The sequence below is a fragment of the Diadema antillarum genome, unplaced genomic scaffold, assembly GCF_040938485.1.
Source record: "Diadema antillarum isolate AM-2024a unplaced genomic scaffold, OU_Dant_1.0 seq00002439_RagTag, whole genome shotgun sequence".
Lineage (NCBI taxonomy): Eukaryota > Metazoa > Echinodermata > Echinoidea > Diadematoida > Diadematidae > Diadema > Diadema antillarum.
In genome coordinates, this window is record NW_027273046.1 from 83467 (window position 1) to 90203 (window position 6737).

Consider the following 6737-nt stretch of genomic DNA (forward strand, 5'->3'; position numbering starts at 1 on the left):
AAATGAACACCCTTACTTGATCATGACCAACTTGTATACAAGAGACTTTTTAGCCTGAAGTGCCAGACATTATATTTACAGAGATTGTCTGCCTTCTCGAATAATTTTTGACATAAATCACTTTTTTTGTGTGTATTTTGATGATCTGAAAATGCTCTATTTGTAAGACGTGCAAGTATTTTCAGATACAAAAAATGCACTCTTGTTTTCTATGGTAGCAATTTTTTGATAAAAGGGCCTTTTTTCTCCTTGTAATGATCCCTTGCTTTTTTTTTCTGTAGTCTTCATGGTGTAATGTTACAAACAACTGTAATGTTATTTTTCTTTGTCCTATTGAAAGATGAAGAAGCCCTAACTCTTGTCAAATTGGCAACGTCTGTGTTCATCATGCTGTCAATTTGGTTTGTCATGCAGCATTGTACTTGTCTAGGGATAAAGTGAACCATCTCTATGTAGATGGCATTTGTCCTTTTTTGTCTTAAGTTTTGAATGTTGCTTTTTCTCATATGTATTTAAAAAGTAAGTACAAGAAATTCAGATACCCTGTAATGGCACATTTATTGTAAGTATTGCAGTGTAGTTATTTATTTTTAGCAATTTCCATGCATAAAGACAAAACATATCATAGTATGATATGCTATACCATATGGTCATTTCATGCAAACATGTCAGCGTAGGACATCAGCTCTTGAAAGTACTGTAAACGTGGAAATTTTCGCGGTACATTAATTTTCGCGGATTTCGCGCTACGTTCGGCTAGCGCGAATTCAAAAACGCGCGAATATATCTTCGCAATTTTCTATGCACATTTTTAACGGCCTGAATAATGTGCGCTTCGTCGATGATACTGCTACGTACAGACATGTTTACGCATATAGCAGTATCATCGCACGCACCGCACGCACCGAGCCCACGGCCGATTGGTGTGCTACAGTACATCCCCGCGACCCGCGACTACACTACAGTACATGTATCACATATGTACTACGTAGTTGAGCGCTTGTACTCGCACTCGTGCCGCTCGCTACGCCGCTTATCGTACGCTGGCATCGCTGGATGAAAACAGCGACTGTGTATTAACCCGCTGCGGAGCGCGAATTTAAGAACCCGCGAATATGTTTTTGAGCCGCTCAGCGCGAAAAATTAATCGCGCGAAAATATTGACGTTTACAGTAGATAAATTTTGCTCTCACTTTAGTTGCCTTATGAGTGGACTTTGTTGGTTTGAAGTTGAGTCCCAAAGGATATTTTAAGCCCAATGCCTTCATGATATTTAGTAATCAATTATCCATTGAAACATAACTATGAAACCAAGCACACTGTCCATTCCATGAGCCTTCTTTTACCTTTCTCTGTTACTGTTTACAAACTCGTAGGTCTTTTCCATTAAGTTTCATAACAGTTGCATCCATGTCTTCATGATTGACACAAAAGTTAATTTGTGAAGACAGGAAGGGATCAGTAATATCATTTAGCAAGTCTATCTCCTTTACAGTTGCACGCTGTTCACAGTCAGTACAAAACAACCTCATTTGAGGTAGAACTTCTTGGAAATTTTTTAAAATCAGTATTTGGTATCTAGTCACCTGTCATTCTGATATCTTCAAAATTTAAAACATGACTTTCCTTGTCTTTTTTTTTCCTCCAGATTGTTTAGGTAATATTGAGACATGACAATCCTGAGTCCAGTAATGGTACAATGCACCACTCTCACTCTTTCATTGCATACATCATGCACTCATCCAAAGTAGTAATTGGGGGATTTATTCGTGTTCTTTTGTACAAAGGTATTCCATGCAACATTTTCACAATTGGTATGTTCATAGTAGTAGTTGTAAACTAAGATGACATCTTGTACAAATGTTACACAAAGTTCTCATGCAAGACCTCGATTTTGAAGCAGATATAGTAAAACTTGAGAAAAAAATTAATTCATTCTACTTCAAGCACTTTTGTTGAGTTAGAGGAATATATGACTTTCCTCTATCATGTGTACCAAAACAGTTTTGCTTTCCCTTACCTGGTAATATGACAACAAACATTCATTGATATTCTTTATTATTTATATCTCTGTTTGATAATGTCATTATTGCTGTCCAGTCTCCACCATTTAAACTGAAAATGTTGAACATATCATGTAGACTTTGATTTAAATTTGTTTCATCCTGATATATGGACAAAACATAAATGTATTCATGTATAAATTGATGTAGATGTTAACAGACATTATATGTCTTTGGAGTACATCATACTTAGTCGGAAATGCTCATTATCATTGAAGAAAAAATGCAAATGAATTTTAAGTTATGTATCTCATTTAAAAAAAAAAGAGAAATCTATATTTGATTTCACAATTCAGTCCTCAAATTTTCAAATGCATATCAACCATCAAAGAACTACACCATCCTTAACAAGGACACACGAGCTATTCAATCCTATCAGTTTGATCTCACTGTACATTTTTGTCAACCCTGTTAGCCAACTAATTGGCAGATTTCTCGCTGGCCATACACATTGAGGATTTTGTTTTGTTCATATCTGTTCATTGTCGCAATTGCTTGTCAAATTTTGTGGTAGCTGAACTGTAGGTGTATGTATTTGCCACTTTTTTTTTGTAATTGATGTTCTATACCTACATTTTGTAGTAGAGTGCTTATCATTTGTACTTCCCAGTGAGAATTTTTAAATAAAGATGTCAGAAAAAAAAAAAAGTGTTTTCAGATCCATCTCATTATGTCAGACTGATAGTTTAACTCTGTACATGTGTAGTTACCATGATGATGCAGGGGTCACGTTCACATGGCAAGTTGTGCATCCTACTGATGATCTAATTGAAATGATGCCCAGGCATATTATGAAGATGGTTTTGCTTGAGGCTTTAGAGAGGCATTCCTGCAGATTCTTCAAAGACAGTGAGGCATACAGACATGAATGATCAATGAATGCTGCTAGATGAGTATTTTAAGTGGCAGTTGCTGGTAGGGATTGGTGTGATCATGGACCTACTACACACATGGACATTTGTTAATTGATTCTGCACCTGTTTCTGTCAAAAGCATCACAAAAAACATTTTGAACATGCTTTCCTGCCTTGATCCAGTCTTTTCCACCAACAGCCAGCATGGATAAAAACAAGATGGTGCTTTGAGAACTCTTAAAAACTACATGCACAAAAGATAATAACTCTGAAATCTCAAGGAAACTGCATGTGCAGTTCAAGTGTTTATTGGGAAATCGTCGCACAAGCAATTTCATTTGCAAAATGCAAGTACTTGACGAGAGAGAGCAAATATTTAGGCAGGTTGGTTGTAATTTGTAATCTAATTTGTTCCCATTTGTCACACATAGTTTCAGAGTAAGTATGGACAGTACAGTAGACATACATGTCTTACCATTCAGCAACATTTCATGCATGGCTGCAAGTGTCCACTCCAGTAATGATCAATTTGGTGACACAAAATTTGTCATGTTTTGAGGTGTGCTGCTCCCCATCATTGGTCAACCAAATAGACCGAAGTGAGCTAAATGTTTGGTAACTAAACAATGATCAATATGCAATATAGAATAATACTAAATAGGAATAATTAGCTATGAAATTAAACAACTAAACCCCCACAATAACTAAAGCATGGCAGTACAACTCAGAATAAGACATAAGAACATTTTCTATAGCATCAATTCAATGACACTGCTTTGGCATACTGTATACGCTGTAATTTTCGCGTACATAAATTTTCGTGAATTGCCGCTGTCACACATTTTCGCGAGTGGTTAAATTCGCGATTGGGGGACCAGAGAAAATATGAAGTGGCAAAGAAAGTGTGAATTTTCAACTTACTAGCAAATAAGAATGATACTAGTTATACACTGCATGAAAAAGACTTGACAAACTCTGCGAACTAGTAAGTTAGAATTCAACATTTTTGAAGTGGTTAAGTCCATCGCGCTCGATTTCTGACGAGTGGTCCCCTTGCGATAATGGATTGGCTCTCTACAGTATTCGTAAGTAGACGTGGACGTGCGTAAACAAGCTTAGCCAGTATGGTCTGTTCGGTAAGCCGTGACATGGTATACTTGTAGTACTGAAATGTTCGTATCATCAAGGCAAGAGATTCACTTTGGAAGGTAATATTTTCGCGTGTTGTTAATTTCGCGAATAGCTCCTGACTCGCGAAATTCGCGAAAATAAAACCCCCGCGAAATATATAGCGTATACAGTAATACAATGTATTTCATATTCAAACACCACAACTTGTAATATCCTTGTCCACCTGGTGCATGATAATGTGATTTCATTTTTAACCTACCTCATATTCAAGACTATGGCTGGAGCTGGCCTAGACACTCATGCTGAATGGGTAGGCAAGGTGTGGATCAAGTGACCATCTCAAAAGCTTGGCTAGTTCTAATGTTTATGAGGAGGGTGTCCTTTACACACAAAAAAAGATAAAATTTTACCTTGGTAGAGTGGTCACACTGTATGTCAAAGGCAGAGATTCTGTCCCCCAAATACTATACTAATCAACAAAATGAAATGTACTTTTCATCAGTGACACACATCTATTTCTATACTGTATCAGTTGTCTAATAGCCATATCCTTCCTGCAATAAGTCGAGCAACCCAAACCCCAAACTGTAGGTAAACACTCTCGATCAAACGTCATGCAAATGTGTGCAAACTTTGGATGTAGGTATGGTGCTAGCTGCTACTGTAGAGCAAGATAGGATGGGAAACAAGCCAAAGAAAGTCTCCCCTTGCACAACTCAATACCGAGGTACCATGCTGCACACACAGATGCTGCGGTGTATTATTACACCTACAAACAATAGAATGAAGGGGATTCTAGTCAAATTTATTGTGACTTGAAAAAGCAACCCCCACCTTAATATTTTTTTTTTTTTTATTGTTAGTGTGAGGCAGTAGCAACTCTGCTATGCCAGAATTTTATAAATATCAATTTTGTTGACAACTGTTATAATGACTTCAATCTTCTTTTTCTTCATATGGCAAAATATGTTTGATACCATTTGCTGACTATTGTTAGTTACCTAGAGTAAACCACGAGGGGTTGGCATCTTTTGCTCATTTTTCTTGTGTGGGTAGGAAGGAGGACCATGTCACTGGGTTAGCACCCTCCTCTTTGAATGAATGAAGTGGGATCTTCTTCGTGCACATATCCGGACTAACTCACACACAGGATCACCATTTAAAGTCCTATCCTAGGAACAATGTGTTTTGCCTCTTACTAGAGGGGACGGTATGATTACACACAACAGTGCTCAGCTAGACTCGGGAATGAAACATGGGTCCATAAGACTGGGAAGCAGATGCACTACCAACTGAGCCAAATCAACACCCTGTTACAATTATAACAGTCATGACATTTTTATCCTTATGATTTTTGAAAACATGATGATAATGATAAAGCGTATGAATTTGTAATGTAGCAAGACCCACAAGTACAGAAACAATGATATTCTCTACACAGCTCACGAAAAATTTAAGAAGACGGAGAGATTGAGCATGTATCTATGCAAGATGTAGAATGTTGGCATGCCTTCCTGCAGTTATTCTAATCTTTGTATAGTGCCATGAAATTTGACAAAGAAAATCTCTTCTTGAGCGTTTAGGCTTCATCATGGCATTTAGAAGCAACATGTCTTCTTCCAAAAATCACCTTACACACTCAAAACTTTTTTTGGAAGTTGTAAAAAATTGCTGCTATGAAAAGAATGCCTTTTGCTTTTTGTTCACACATTTTCCATGATCATGGCACTTCAAGCTGAATTCATGTGGGGGTGTGTTTTGTCTTTTGACACTGTCCCATTGAGATCTCAAGGGGAAGCCTTTCAATTTACCAAAGTTAAAAGTGTATATCCCTCGGAAGTCCACTCCTGTGACTTTCCTGCGGGCAACCAGGAATCATCTAATGTACAGTAACCTACTTTGCAGACTTCCACAAGATATGGTAAAAAATAAAAATAGCTTACTCCCATATTTCCCTTCTTGACAATGGTGAGTCAATCCCTAATTATAGGTCTTACTGAGTGTTGAGTAGTTAATCTGATTACATATTGTCATCTGTCACAAGACTGGAAATAAGCACAGCCTATCATGAAAGATGAACAGATTGTGGAGAACAGAGCCTCGGTGAAAAGTGAGCACAGTTCATTGTGACCATTTATCAGCCACAGCATCACCACTATTAAAGATATCCTAACAATCACAAGATTCCATTCGTGATAAAGAATTTCCACTGTCAGGCAATCTATGCAGACTTTGCTGTGCTCTGGTCAATTAGGCCCCCATTACCATGGTAATCGAGTTCTTCATATTCTTTGGAAGTCATCTTCCTCTCTTTCTGCCTATCTATCCATCTATCTATCTATCTATCCATCTATCTATCCATCTATCTATCTATCTATCTATCCATCTGTCATTCATTTATCTGTTGTTCTATCTGTCTTCATCAAACTATTTTCAATCCGTTCCTCATCAGTCTCCATCTATCTATATGCCTATTTCCTTTTTTTTTCTCATCTCCCTTTTTCTCTTTTATCTATCAATATATCTCTGTTTGCCTTTCTGTGTAGGTGTGCATGCACTTAGGCCTATGTATGTATAAATGCTGATATTTTTAGTACACATCTTTAGTCATCCTGTTTCTCTGTTTGTAAATCAGTTTATATAAATAAAAAGCTACATGTGTCCAGTCATTCACCCTCATGTGATAGTG